Source organism: Drosophila busckii, chromosome 3R (assembly GCF_011750605.1).
Source record: "Drosophila busckii strain San Diego stock center, stock number 13000-0081.31 chromosome 3R, ASM1175060v1, whole genome shotgun sequence".
Lineage (NCBI taxonomy): Eukaryota > Metazoa > Arthropoda > Insecta > Diptera > Drosophilidae > Drosophila > Drosophila busckii.
Window position 1 is genome coordinate 5,466,504 of NC_046607.1, and position 14,885 is coordinate 5,481,388.

Here is a 14,885-nt window from a genome sequence, read left to right on the forward strand (position 1 = left end):
CTTTATGGCCTCGCAGCAGCAGCGTAGCGCTGGCGTTGACGTCGACGCCGGCTGAGGCATAAATAACGTTGGCAGCGCTTGAGCAGCGCTTTGGCTCTCTCGAGTTGAGTTTCTTATAAGATTATTTATATACTGTTGTTTTGCTTTTGGAGCAGGGAGGGGGGAGCACGCTGCTGCTGCTGCTGACGCCGACGCTGGCTGCGCAGTTGGCCGCTGGCGCGTTGCTTCTGGATTAATAAGGAGTTCTCGCTTGGATTTTCACATGTATATGCTTTGAATTGAATGCTTTATGGGTTTAGTTTGATAGAAGTCGTAAAGAAATCAACATCACACAATACACAACGCAGCGGTGTATGCCACACGTTGTCCGCCGTCGTCGTTGTCGTCGCAGTTGTTGTCGTAGTAGCACTAGTAGTAGCAGTTATTGTTGTTGTTCTCGACGCTGGGGGCAGCATCATCAACATCAGCAGCAGCAGCAGTAGCCGCAGCAGCCGGAGCACTCGCATCTCTTGGGTCTCTTGGGGTCCAAAGCTAACAAACTATTCGGTTGCCCATGGTCGTCGTATTCAGCTCGTCGCTGCCAGAAACGCTCGACCGCCCACCACGGCGCTCGTCCGGCCAATTGACAGCTCGTAAAAATCGTAAAAATAATCATAACAATAATCGTAAAAAAAATTAGAACCGCAACAGTCGCACATTGGCCGCAGCCAGACGCAGACACTTAAACGCGACAAACAAACACAACAAAAAAAAAAAAGCAAAAGCAAAAGATATAAAAACTCAAACAGAAGAAACGCGCGCGCTTCTCTCTTCTGTTTTTCAAATTTTTATGATGTTGACCCTCATGGATACTTAAGTGCGTCTGGCAGGTGTCTGGACACGGTTAACAAATTGTGCAATAAGTGTGAATGATTGTGAATTAGCTCGTTACACTCGCCAACAAGTCTCAAGTGCAAATCAAAGCCGAGTTAACGAGCAGAGTTCGATTCAAATGCGCTACGCTCAACATTTCTAGTCTCCATAAATAAAATCAAGCAATATTTACAACAAGCAAAACGTAGCAGACAGCCAAAAATAATAAAAAGAAAAGAAAATCTAATAAAAATAAGGAAGCAAAAACGACAAGAAAAAAGTTAACGGTGTAAAAGTTTGAAGCACGTGCATTGGAGCTAGTTGAATTTATAAGCCAGACAGGCGGCTGAATCACGGATTTGCACACCCCAATTGGATTTAAACGGTAAGTTGCAAGTTCTATGTGTGTGTCTGTGTGTGTGTGGCGCTTTTTGTGGCGCAAATTCAACACTTCATAATTCAAAAGTTTGCGAGCAGTCAGTCCTGGCGCTGGGCTCATCACTCAACTGCAAACTGTTGACAGGCTTATTAGACATTTGCATAAATTTTTAGTAGCCCACCCAACCAACCAACCAACCAAGCAACCCACAGCACAACTGGAGGCTGTAGCTATAGGCCAAATATGTAGCCAGCCACTGGAGTTGTTGGTCACGAGTAATGGCCGCTTTGAACTTGGAATCGTTTTGAGTTATTACACATATCCTGGGCAACATAGTTTCACTTCCGCATACTAGCGGCCATTACTGAGTGTGAGTGCACACACACACACACACACACACATAGAAACATATATGTATATGTATGCGCTGCATAGAAAATTTATGCGGCCATTGTTGCGGCGCATTGTCCTTATTGCTGTTGTTGTTGTCCTAGTTGTCTGGCTTCTGCATATTTGTCGCGCTCTCTTGCTCTCTCACTCACTCTGGCTGTTGCACTCGCTCTCTGTCCGTTCATCTGCTGCACTTGCGCTCAGATTTATTACATTTTACAATTTATAAAATGCTTTTGTTGTTGTTGTTTTTTATTTCATTTTGCTGCATGCTAAATAATAAATATTTATTTGATGCGTTGTTGATTTGTTCAATAAGCTTTAATGAACATTCGGCCGGCCATTCAGTTTATTTGCTGTTAACGCATTTGTTACTACATAAACAGTCAGTGGAGTTGAGTTCATTTTATTTAAACAATTTCTGCCATCATGTGCAGATGATACTATTATTTTCTCATAATTTATCGATTTAATCAGCTGGAAATGTTTCACTGCTGACAAAATCATAAACTCCGTTGCCGTTTCCGTTTCTGTTTGGTTTGCAAAAACTTTTTTGATTTACGACTCGCCACGAACAGAGTTTGGGTAAATTCATATTGTAAATGGATATGCCAGTCAGTGGTTTTAGTCAGATTTTTGCACTATACAAAACAAACTAAACTAAACGCTTGCTTATATTAGTATTTGCTACTTTGAACTTAACAATATATATACTATATACTTTCAATTCACGCCCAACAACTTGCTCAGACTCATTGCTGAGCTGTTCAAATTCACACTCTGATCATGATTTATATAATAAATAATCTGGCAAAAAATGGCGACAACTCTTTTGTAAATACATTAATCAACGCGCCAGCAACAAAAACAAATAAAAAAAAAAACCAAATCAAATGAAATTGAAAGAAATAAAATTGTATTCAACAAATCTTACCACATATCGAAACAAAGCGCTTGTTAAAAGAAATAAAATACACGATAAACAAAACTTGTTTGAAAACAGTTGCCCAGCATTTGAAATTAAAATTATTTTGAAAATCTAAATTGATAAATGGCAACATGAATCGGCTAATTAATCAAATGCAAAAACAATGACAAAGAAATAGAGAAACGACTAAATAAGATTCACACACATAAAAAATCAAGTAAATATATTTATTTTTTGTTAGCAATAAGTTAACATTTAACATATTATTTGCTCATCAATATAATAAGCAATCGGCATTTAAGTTTAGCATATTAAATTGACAAATTGTTAGAGAATATTTGCTATAGTTTTTTGTTAACTAACAATTGCATTTTCATTGTTGAATTTTGTTTTTTTTTCGCATGCCACTTGTTGTGGTCTTTTTGCTGTGCTATTTAATTTCTGTTTGGCTTGCGGATTTTGATGTAGCCTGCAGCACAAAAAAAGGACTAAGCAGGCGCTGCTAGCTGCTCCTAGCTGCTGGCATTGCCCTCAGTGGCGTTTTTGGGTGGCAATTTGCTGTGGCTGCAGTTTTGTTTGGTATTTTTGTCTCGCTTCGCATGTGTTTTGCGTTTTGTTTGGAGCTCAGCGCCTTTGGTTTGGCCTGAGGACACACGAACTGCTTTTTGTTAGTGGGGATGCGTCAGTTGAGAGCTGAGCGCACTTGGGTTTTTGGGCTGGCGCCCAGCGGGGCGCACACGCAGTGACATTGCGCCGAGCGGGTGACAAAGATTTATGGCAAAGAGATTCACGCGACAAGAAATAAACTCAAAAAACTGCTAAAAAATAAATGCACAGCAACTTGAAAATCTATTGGGAAAATCCAAGACTACCTGATCACCTTTTTTTATGCTTCAAATGTCCTTGAAATTGCAACAACAACAGCACCGAAGTTAACTTGCATGAAAGTGAAAACCTGCTGTGCGGTTTTTATATTTATTTTCATCTTTTTTTTTGTCTCGTCACTTGCGTTTTCCTTTTGCACATGTCATAAAGCCATAAAGCAAATTTTCCATAGCATCATTAACAATTAGGAAGTCACCTGGCGAAGGCTCTTGCAGCGTCCGGGCTCAGGTTATGCAATGGTCATAAAAATTAATATGCGACCTTCGCCGTGGCAATTCGGTGCGCGTATCTGAGCAAATGCAGCTTCGACTCGAGTCTGAATGCATTGCCGACGAACCGGAGCCGGAGCCTACGGGTCTGAGCACCGGAACATGACTTTTGGCTTGACTCTCGGTCCATTGTCTGCAGCCAGGCTTCGAAGGTTACCTGTTTTTACAGTTGGTGTCCTCTCTGCTCAGAATTCTTGGCCCTTTTTTTTAGATAAATTCTCGGCGCGAGTCAGCCTGGAATTATTATTTATGAGTTCGCATTGTTGTCGCCGTTTTGAAAGTGATCTGAATCGCCTCGGCTCGAACTGAGGCTGAGACTGCGAAGTTGGTTATCTTCAACAATAACAAGATCAGGCTGAGGCCTTTGGATTTTTACTTTCAACTGAAAATGAAATTTCATAATAAATCAAATCATTTGTATGCAGTTCGATGTTGAGCAGACCAAAGGCATAAATCAAAAGTGGATGCTGCTTAGAATGGCCGTGTCATGTGCATTGTGCAAAGGATTAAGAAGCAATCGAAAGAATCGAATAAGCAAACGCTGGCTAACACTTGAAAAAATCTTAATTGTTGCTTAACTTAATAGCTGCAGTTTAATTTTAGTTTGTTATGACGCTTTGCCCTAAATACGTTTTGGTTGTTTTTGGCTGCGACTCGTGAGAAATTCTCTCACTGTGTGTGCTCAATGTCGTTGCCATAAATCACATTCACTTCTAATATTTTTACAAACACATCACAATGGAGGAAATTTGTGATTTATCTGTGTGAAGAAGTCAATAACTCATAAAAAGCGACATAAATCTACGTGCAACCCAAAGCAAAGCAAACCAAAGCAGAACTTCATCTGCAGTTGCTGCAATCTGAAGCAGCGGAACCGTCGCCGTCGCCAGGACTTACATATGTTCGTCTGTGTGTGTCTCTGTTTGTTGCATAACATTTGCATATTGCCTAGTCGAGGCTGTTCTAGGAAGCGACGGGCGGGCGAGCGGTCGGTCGGTCGGGCCGACGGAAGCTGAAGATGTCCAAACAATGACAAAATATGAATATCAATATGGAAATTTGGCATGAGATATGTTGACAATCTGTCGCATGTTTTTGTTTTTTTATGCGACAATTAGTTACGCTCTAGCTAAAACTAGAACTGCAAATCGATTTGCTGACTCTGCGTTCAAACGAGCCGCCAAGGCTCGGCTCATGGCTCATTGTTCAAACAGCACGAGCTAAGCACAGGCAAAAGTCTTGGAAAACTGCGCTCTAAAAAGCGAAGAAACTGCGAAACCTTGTTCAATGTTGGGCGGCAACAAAAACAACAAGAACTTGGAGTAAAGGCCAAGCGGCGACGGTTTTTTTTATGTGTTTGTCGACATACATATCTGGTATCTAACTATCTGTATTTGTATCTGTATCTAAGTTACTAGCCATGGGCAAGTTGAGCAGTTGAGCAGCAGTTGAGTTTCGCATGCGAAATAAAAGCGCAAAAAAGAAACATGAAATAATTCGTACATTTGCCGTTGCTCTAAGCCAAAGTCAAGCGACACGAAAATGTGGCCAACAAACCAAAAAAAAAACACTGAGCCAGCAACAACGAATGTAGAAAAATAAAAAACAATGTCACACATGTCAAAGTTGTCGCAGAATGACACAAATGCGGCTTGGATTGCTCACTGACCGACCAGCCCTGGACCCCGCTGAACCCCAGAGCAACCAGCCAGACGACAGCAGCAGCAGCAGCAGCAGCGACAGCAGCAACATGATGGCCTGGCTTTGGTTTTGGAATCGTGTCAGTCCCAAAAAACACGAACCAAGTGCAAAACTTGCGATGAGCATTTCGTGGAAATTTCACAATTAAAAAGGCACAAAAATCTTAGCAAAGAGTTAACCGGAATATGAGAAATCGTGTCAGCGAACAATGCTAATGTCAACTTTAACATCAAAGCTACAGTAACGAAAGATTGAAACATTATAACTCAATATGCTGCAGCTATAATTAACAATTAAGTGATGTGCGCCATGCTGAACTCCAAAAGCGGCAACCATTAATCGCTTATCAGCGAGCTAAAGAGAGGGAGAGAGAACATGATGGCGACCCAGTCAAGATGGTTGAAAGAAAACTGAAACTGAACATTAACCTTTGAAAACAATTTCCAACTCCAAGTTGAAACTTGCGGGTGCGCGACGCAGTCTCCAAATACTTCATCTAATTCTATGAGCAACACACACACACACATACACATATATTATATATACATGTGTGCCGCGTTTTTCGGTTAGATATATAAACAGCGAGAATGAACGCAAGAAGCAGCGACGAACAAAAATTAAAGCCCATTAATCATTTTGACTTATTTCTTTCCTTTTTTCGTCTAAAATTAATCTTGATGCCAAGCAGCGTTGCCAGGCAAGCGAAACAGCGAGTGCAACTGAGATGCCACTATATGTTGCTGTTGTTCTGCTGCTGCTGCTTCTTCTTCTTCTTCTTCTTCTTGTTGCTGTTGTTGTTGTTGCTGGGGGGGATTATAAGGGCAGCGCACTGACAAACAACAAAACAAAAATATGAAAAGCAAAACGAAGCAGATGCAAAAAGGCAGCCCAAGTGGGAATCAGTTTTTGGTTTTGAATTCGCAAGCAACGCAGAAAAAAAATAAAAATATGCTGCTCCCCCCCTCCCCCACCGCTGTGGACAGCAGCGCGTAGAGATTAGCGAGGGCCGTTCCTGCTGCTCATTGTTTGGCCTCTCTGCAAATTCCCAAAAATAATTTAAAACAGATTAAACCGTTACGGCTGCCATTTGCACCACATTGCGTCGACACACACACACACACACACACACACACACACACGCACACTCACGCCCCTTTCGGCTTCGACTGGCAATTGAATGAGTGTGTGTCCAGGGGCGGGGGCTTGGCGGGGTCTGGCACACATGCAAAGGCAAAGGCAATGACATTGCTGCCCCCGCACATGAATTTGAATTTGACCAAATGTCTTGCGAAACTGTCGCTTCAGTTCTTTCGTCCTTTCGTTTTTGTCCTGCATATGCTGCAAATTTGCCATTGCCACTGTCTGCCAAATATCAAAGGGGGTTGCTATACACACACACACACACACACAGCCGAGTGCTGTTGTGACCCACTGTGTGTGGGTTGAGAAGTAGTGCGCCGAGTGGCATACTTAAGGGCGCGTCAGCAGCAGCAGCGACTGTGCGAGCGAGATAGCCAATGAAAACAAGAGGGCAGCCATAAAACCGTTTAAATCAAACGGCTGAACAAATTGGTTTCCTTCAAGTCGAAAGCTTTATGCGCCCAGACAAAGCAAAGCAAAGCGGAGCGAGGAGGGGAGGTTACAAGGTAAGCTTCAACTTAAGGGTTGACTACGAAAATCGAAAATGTGTAAACTTCATTATGTGCTAAAGAGCTGAGTAGAGTGTGAAGTTAAATAATAATATGAAAACTGTTTAATAATTTAGAGCTCGAAATGAATTGAAGTTTAAAATATTTCGAATTGCTTAGCATTCAATTGAGTTGAGTTGGAGTCTCCATCAGATTGCTGAAGCCCACTCAGCAACAATTTGCATGTAAATTGTCCAAGGAAGTGATAAACGTTGGGGCCGCCGCGTCGCCGTTTGGCAGTTCAACGAAAATCTAATAAAATTGCATTTCCCCTAACAGCGCTGACATAGAAGATGACAAATTGTACGACAAGTTGACTGACAGGCGCGACAAGCAACAACAACAAGTTGCAAGTTGCACTGCAATTAGTCAAAGTGGCCCAAGGTACCAACAACACCCAAGTCAAGTTGCAACAACAACAACAGCAACAATTGCTATTAAATTATGAGCAACCAATGCAGCTATAAAAAGTGTGATAAAATAATTTTTAGTTGCTTCCAAGTAAAAAACAATTGACTACGCGACGCTGATGTGCGGCTCTGACAACAACCAGTGGCAGCACGTTCCACGTGCAACAACGTGCTGCATCAACGTGCCGCAATTATGAAGTCCGTGTCCAGTTGCCGCCGCCGCCGCTGGCGCTGCACCAAAACATTTGCACCCAAGTCAAACTCTAGACCGCTAACAGACCAAAGCAGCGAGCAGGTGTGTTGCATGCCCCCAGACTGTGCCACTAACAGTGCTTAGCCGGCCTGTCGTTTGAATCAATAAGCGCTGATTAGACAACGACTAGGCCAGACAGTCGGACCGACGGACCGACTTATCGCAAATCGTCTGCCCATTGCATCCGCAATAAAAATTTTCATTTGCTGCTGCTTCGCATTCCAATTGAACCAGCCTGGCCGCAATTATGCAATCGCCAATCGCCAGCAATTGCCCACTGCCTGGCTGCCAATCAGCCAATTGGCAATTGCCAATTGACCAAAAGTGTCGTCAAGGCGTCCACACAAATGCGTGGGTCATCCCAACCACTTGCCAATGCTAAATGCTGGCCAGCGTCCAGAGATTATCGTTGCTAATAAGGCATAGACGAGACGCGTAGTTGGGCTGGCTGCCTACTCAAGAGCTCGCTAATCAGCAATCATTTAAATCAGCTATGAAATGCAGATTACAGCTATGAGCGCCAAGCGCTTAGTTTAGATTTATTACGTATGCGTAATTTATTTTTCATATTCGTTGAATTTTTATATATTTCTAAGTGTACTTTGTTTATTTAAAAACACATTTGAGTAGCTTAAATTTGTTATGCACTGTTGACTGTTTGGCTCATTTTATTTTGTTATTTTTATTTATCTATAAAGCCCAAAGCAATGCCCAAAGATCAAAGTATTTAAAGCATTACACGTAGCGCACGTTCTACGTGAGTAAAATTCACACACCTACTGTTTGGTATGACAACAAAATATTCATTTGGCCATCAATCAAACAACTGAACTGTAAATTCTTAAGCAAGAGAGTGAGAGCGTTTGCACCTTTCATTTAAATGAGATATTTTGCATTTATTCGCGCTCGCTCTCTCGCTCTTCTGTATGTGGTAATAAATCTTGTAATCATAATAATTTGTTTCAATGTTAATGCCTTCAAAATATCTGAAAACTCAATAAATAACAAAACTACATGTTCGTGTGTGCTGTTAATGTCATACCATGAGATACTTCATATATCATTCCGCGCTCTGTTGCTGCTGCAAAGCCAAAGCCAAAGCCAAAACCGAAAACCAAAAACCAAAAACCTGCTGCCCCAGGTAGATGACTTGTGCCTTTTTCTGCTCCTTTACCTCTTTTTTTTGTTTTGTATATCATTTCATTTATTTTGGAGCTGCGCTCTTGTGTGTGTGACGCAACTTGCCAGCAATGCAATGCGTTTGGCGCTTGGGGGGGGGGAGACTTGGCTGCTTGGCTGAACTTTACTGCAGAACAAATTAATCCAAAATCAGCAGAGAGACAAGCCAGAAAGGACGAGGATTTGAGGCGCGGCTTGAAGCTCAAGCGTGAGGCCGGATGACAACAGTTGAGTTTCGATATCGATATCAACTTTGAGCAACACCCAATAACAACAGCGACGACAAGCACACACACACACACATGAACACACACACATTAAAATGTTATATGCGATGCACCCAATGCTGAATAACTCAATTAATTTCTGTCACCTGATTTATCACCTTTCGTGTATTTTCGGTGTACGTTGCCAAACAACTTTTAATTTCAATTTTATTTATTCGCCTGTGCAAAAGTCTTTCGCTCTCTTTCTCTCTCTCTCTCTCGCTCTGCTCTAGCGAAACTACAAGTAGGTGGCCAAGCGAACAAAATGCAATTGCAATTGAGATATTGCCAAGACGTTGAGGCCAAGAACGAGCTGCGTTTGCAGCTTAAGCCACCAAAACTTGTTTATGCACTTGAAAATTAAAATGTTTTATCTGTCGGATATGCAGAGACGAACGTGTTATTAGCGCAGCCTCTTGTAATTTGCATAAAAAGCAAAAAAAGAGGTGAGAAAAGAAGGGATCGTTGCTATTAAAACATTCCGCTTAACACTTCCTGCGACAAGCGCAACGCGCCTCAGAATCGATGCCACAATGGGTTGCAAATGCGCAAGTATCAGAATTTCTAAATACTTTAGACTGCTAAAATTGAAATAAAAGAAAGAAAATTGCATCCTTATGAATAATGAGAAATATCATAATCATTAGATATCATATAAATATATAAATAAAATACTAGATATTTGTTTGCTATTTATTATTGGGATATAAATCAATTTGATCTAATTTTTTGGATTTTAATTTAAAAAAAGAATGAAATAATTTTTTTAGTATTCGTTTACATTAGTTTACTAATAATTTAGCTGAACTAATGATTAAACTACTATTATTTTTGTTTATTTCTTCATTTCATTTATTGATTTGAATTCATTTTAAGAGCTCTACTATTTCTTCTCAATAATTGTTGCTTGTGGCCCACTGTGCATGGGACTTTGGCTCGTCTGCAGTGATGTGAAACTAGTTTCTCAATTAAGCAGAGCCCGTTTGGCAGTCATCAACGATGGACGCACTGCATCCGTTCAATTCGTCAAAGCACAGTTTGGTGGCGGGCCACGCCTCTCGTTTTGGGGCGTTGGCTGTGGTCGGATTGGTCGCCCCAGACGCAAATGCAGACGCAAACGCAGACACAGATGTCGGATGTCTCGTAGAGCGCATATTTATGGCTGTGGCATGTTATGAATACACCCAAGAGACATTTTTCTTCTTCGCACGTTGCACGCTGCACGTTGCACGTTGCAGGCTGCAGCTTCAAGACGACAAGTTGAAAATAAAACCAAACTGCAACTACTGGCCACAGCTAGAGCCAAAGATACAGATACATTGGGGGTTTTGGGGTGAGGTGCGGCGAGGTTATTGCACTGCAACTGAAAACGAAAAGGAAAATCTAAAAATACTAAGCAAAGCAGCAGCAGCAGCAGCAACGCAGACAATTCAAGCCAAGGAAAAACGCGTGCAGTGTACGGGAAATTCTTGATCAAACATAAATCTTGGCACCAGAGCCATCCATCTATCTCGCTAGGCGCGCTCCGTTCCGTTCCGTTCAGCGGCAAAGTTGTTTTCTATGTTGCATGCCCCACAGCCCCCGCTCCACGTCGCCTCTTTAATTTCTCAAAAATAAAACCAATTCTTCTCGTTCCGTGTGTTGCTCTGGCTGCTGCGCTTATCTTAATTTCCAACAAAATGAGGCACGTGTGTGTTTCCAGCTAAGTTGACATTCAAAGCAAAGCGTCGAGTTCGAAATCTATGGCAATGTAGCTGCCAAATTGAGCTTTAAGCTGAGGAAATTAAGAGCTCAAGCTACGTTTCATGTTTCGAACAATAAATAATAAATCATGTCAGCGTCAGCAGCGGGCGGGTGGACAGGCTGGTGGGTGGGTGGGTGGGTGGTATTAAATGTGTCAAAAGCAAACACGCAGGCCCACCAAAAATTCCATTGGAGGCTTCTACGCTTGGCCAGGAAAATGTAAAGAACGCAGTTAACTGAACACGAAAACAAAACGCAGCCCAAGCGGAATTTTCGTGTTAAGGCATTTTCACAACTTAGACACACGCACATAGCGAGAAGAAGAAGAGCGAGAAAGGGGGGAAATGAAAATCGCAGCTGACGCCAAAAGTTTTAATAAATTAAATTAAAGCTGCGTGAAAATTGCCTTATTTACCTGATGACTGCCAAAACATATATGCAGATATATATATAACACACATACACACATATATAGTGTGCAAGCGAGACAGCAATATATACGTTTGGCGCAGGGAAATGATAAATGGCGTGGTAATATAAAAAATGGGGAAAAACAGCGGGTGGCAGCCGAAAAAGAAAAACAAATAAAGGCAAATACTAAAACAGAACAGAAAACAAACAACAAAGCCGCTTGCTGTGCGAGCTAAAACACAAAAAAAACAAAAAAAAAAATAAATTCAAGAAATCCAAAGTTGATTTTACCAACTTTGCTGACCAGCAAAGTAAAACGAAAAAAATGTATAGAAAAATGGGCGCCGCATTCAAAATGAAAATAGCGCAAAATTTTCGTTGTCTATGGCCGCAGTCGTCTCTCTCTATGTTAGCGGGTTTTTGTGTTACGCAATGGCCCAAACCTTAATACAAACCAAAAAAAAAAGTAGAAAAAAAAGTAGAAAAAAAGTGGCAAGCAAACAAACAAACACACCCAGTGACCCTAATTTAAGTCCTCAGAGAGGAAAATGTCGTTGTAGCTCACACTCTTTTGTTTTAATTTCATTTATGGCTTCCGTTTCGTCCACTTTTGGTGACTTTTGCCGCCGCCGCCCCCTCGCCCACTTGAGTTGAGTGTCGCGGCCTTTTGTGTGATTTCTCGACATTAATTTTGAGCATGAAAGTTCAGCTCATGCAAATGATTGAATTTGGCTTTAAATTAAGTGTAGTCGAGTGTAGTTAACTATATTTTATTTTATTTGCTGCCGCTACGTCTTGAGCATAATGAATTTTAGCAATTAACGCGAATGTCCTGTGACTCACTGAATCAGATATTCAGCCGCACACACATATCCTGGGGCTAGGAGCTTATCTGCTCATTTTATCGCAGTCGAATGCGAATGTGCAACGCATGAATGAATAAGAAGCCAGCATAAGACTTTGGCTTTTGCTATTGACGGCAGCAGTCGAAACATTGAGGCGAACTCGCTGCTGCTGCTTCCTTCCTGCCTTGACAAGCGTTCGTCTGCCACATTTAAATTGCCTGCTGCCTGCTGCTGCGCCACGCAGTTGATAAGACCTACATCGCATTTGTTGATAACACACACACACACACACACACACACAGAGACAGACGCATGTGTGTGTAGCTGCCTGCGGGTCACAACTGCCACGCGCGCTTCGCATAGTTTTGCAGTTCTCGAGCTTAGCTGGGGCGCCCCTTGCTCGAACTTTTGTGCCGCTCGAAGGATTGTCTGCTTCCAAGTTCTGCGATATCTCATTTTTATAATTAAAACACTTGGCAGGACATGTGCGGTCGCCTGGCCTGGCCAGCATTCCACCAAGCATTCCAGCAATGCGCCCGACCATCCAATACCAATTCCATTTCCATTCCAATGCCGCTGGCAGGCTTTGGCATGGACCGGGGAGAGGGCTAAGGGTGATGTTTATCAGTCAGTTGTGTGTGTGGTGCCTGTCGCAGTCCGTTCACGTATCCTGGCTAACAATCTAAGCAGCTGACTTGCAGGGTAGTTGAACTAGCGTCTATAGTCGAACAAGGGCTGCAAATTTACAAAATAAAACAAATTTCCAATACAAACAAATTAAATTTACTGCATTTTCGAATTATTTATTAAATAAATATTTCTGCTTCTTTTCATTGCAGCTTAGGTAAGTCGCTCTACATTAAATTTATGCAAACTGAGTAAGTTTTGGCACATACTAACTAAATACAGTAAGCACTCCGTATAAGCAGCATTCTTAATACAGTAATCAAGCTATCTAAGCAACTTTCTCATTCAATTTTACTTTCATTCTTTATGCACTAAAAGTTCAGCGTATCAATTTCATTTAAAACAAATATACTCTAATTAATCTTACGAGCAATGAGATCAGACAGACAATTTGAATGCAATCAACAATTAATGTCAGCTTATTTTTTTTATAAAATTAAAAAATTTCAATATTATTCAGATGTGTATTTTGCTGTTAAATTAGTTTGCTATGTCTGCTTATATTTCTTAATTTTAGATTGTTTATTTTTTAATAAGCAAATCTATGTTCAAAGCAGTTGCTCTAATATGGAATGCTTACTGTACTTATAGCTAGCGCATACTTTGTAAAAAATGCACCGCGTCAAAAAGTTTTCGCACTAAATTTATGGCCCACTGTGGCCGTTGCTTGGCCAGCGGCTAATAGAGCCCAAAGTCTTGAGGTTGAAGCGCAACGTCGACCGAACGAACGACCGAGTTTATTAATTTAAAAAGGAAATTCTCGTTTAGTCACCTTTTGATTTAAGTGCAGTTGCAGTTGCCGTTGCCGTTGCAGGATACGAACTTTGCCTGCACAGTGGTTAAAGTAAATTAAATAAAATATATGCTGCATTTAAAATAAAAGAATAGAATGAAACTGTTTGCTTGTTGCTACTTTCGATGCACAATTGATTTTGTGCCACTGTGCGTGTGCAAAGTCAATGCTTTTCACTTGTTATCCTTTGCCGTTGCAATGCATTTAACGCTAAGGGGGGTGCTGAGGGGTAGCTGTTTCGCATTTGTTCATGGCGAGTTCATTCAAACTCATTCAGTCACTCGCACTGAGTTTTGCACAGGCGTCGCTTAAATATGCAAAAGTTCGCATTGCCAATGCAGTGACTGCTGCAAAGCAAGAAAAATAAAAGTAACAACAAATTCACACACCCTTTGGGGTGGTTGGGGTGTTGCAATGGCGGCGGGGGCGTTGCACTGCGTCGCTGTCTGCGCGCACTCGATGAATGCCCCAGACTGACGTACTGGGGGTAGTGGAAGCCTTAGGGGTGGGCTGGGCTGGGCTGGGCGTTCTGTTTGGTAGTTTTACCCCCGCAGATTGCATGCAAATTGGTTAAAGTGTGAATTTATGTGAGAAATATTGTACACACACACGGACACACACACTCACACACATGCAAAGCACTTGAAGGCTCGACAAAATGATTTAAGTGCATATGCAAATTGAGAGTAAGACTGACTGACTGACATTTGGCGCATTTCTATTTAACTGAGATTTTTCCATATATATTTCTGATTTTATTTCGTTTACATTTTATGGCGCACAATTAATTTATATTAGTGCCACAATTCGGGGCAGCTGCACATAAATTCAGAAGCATTTAATGTGCATTCGCATTAATAATTCGCATATGCATAAGTAAATTTTTATTTTTCGTTTTTGGGAGGCGCCAACGTTGCGCTCAGTGAGTCGCATAACAATAAACACTCAATTAACGATTTCAAAATTAATTTTTCATAAATTTTGCAGTTGCATACGCATTTCCTCATATGCTGCGTTCTGCGTATTTTTAAACTGACCCCGACGACGACAGAATTGTGCGTATTGCACGCTTAAATTAACACAAATAAAACTGCAAATAAATGCGAAAGAGAGAGAGAGAGAGAGCGCGTGTGAGAGAGAGAGAGCAGCACTTGGCAAATGCGGAAATTTATGGCGCTGCCCTGCATTCGAGTCCTGCTGGCCAAA

General features: G+C 41.5%; 1 protein-coding gene across 8 annotated transcripts in view; it reads left to right on the forward strand.

Annotated features, from left to right (window-relative positions):
- Positions 1–315: 315 nt before the first annotated feature.
- LOC108602833 (homeotic protein antennapedia) overlaps positions 316–14,885 on the forward strand; it is an 89,774-nt gene continuing 75,204 nt past the window's right edge. For all 8 annotated transcript variants that reach the window (XM_017991082.2, XM_017991079.2, XM_017991075.2 and 5 more), the window contains exons 1-2: positions 316–1,237; positions 13,039–13,043. The gene's annotated coding sequence lies outside the window, so the exon portion shown is untranslated. The remainder of the gene's footprint in view (positions 1,238–13,038; positions 13,044–14,885) is intronic.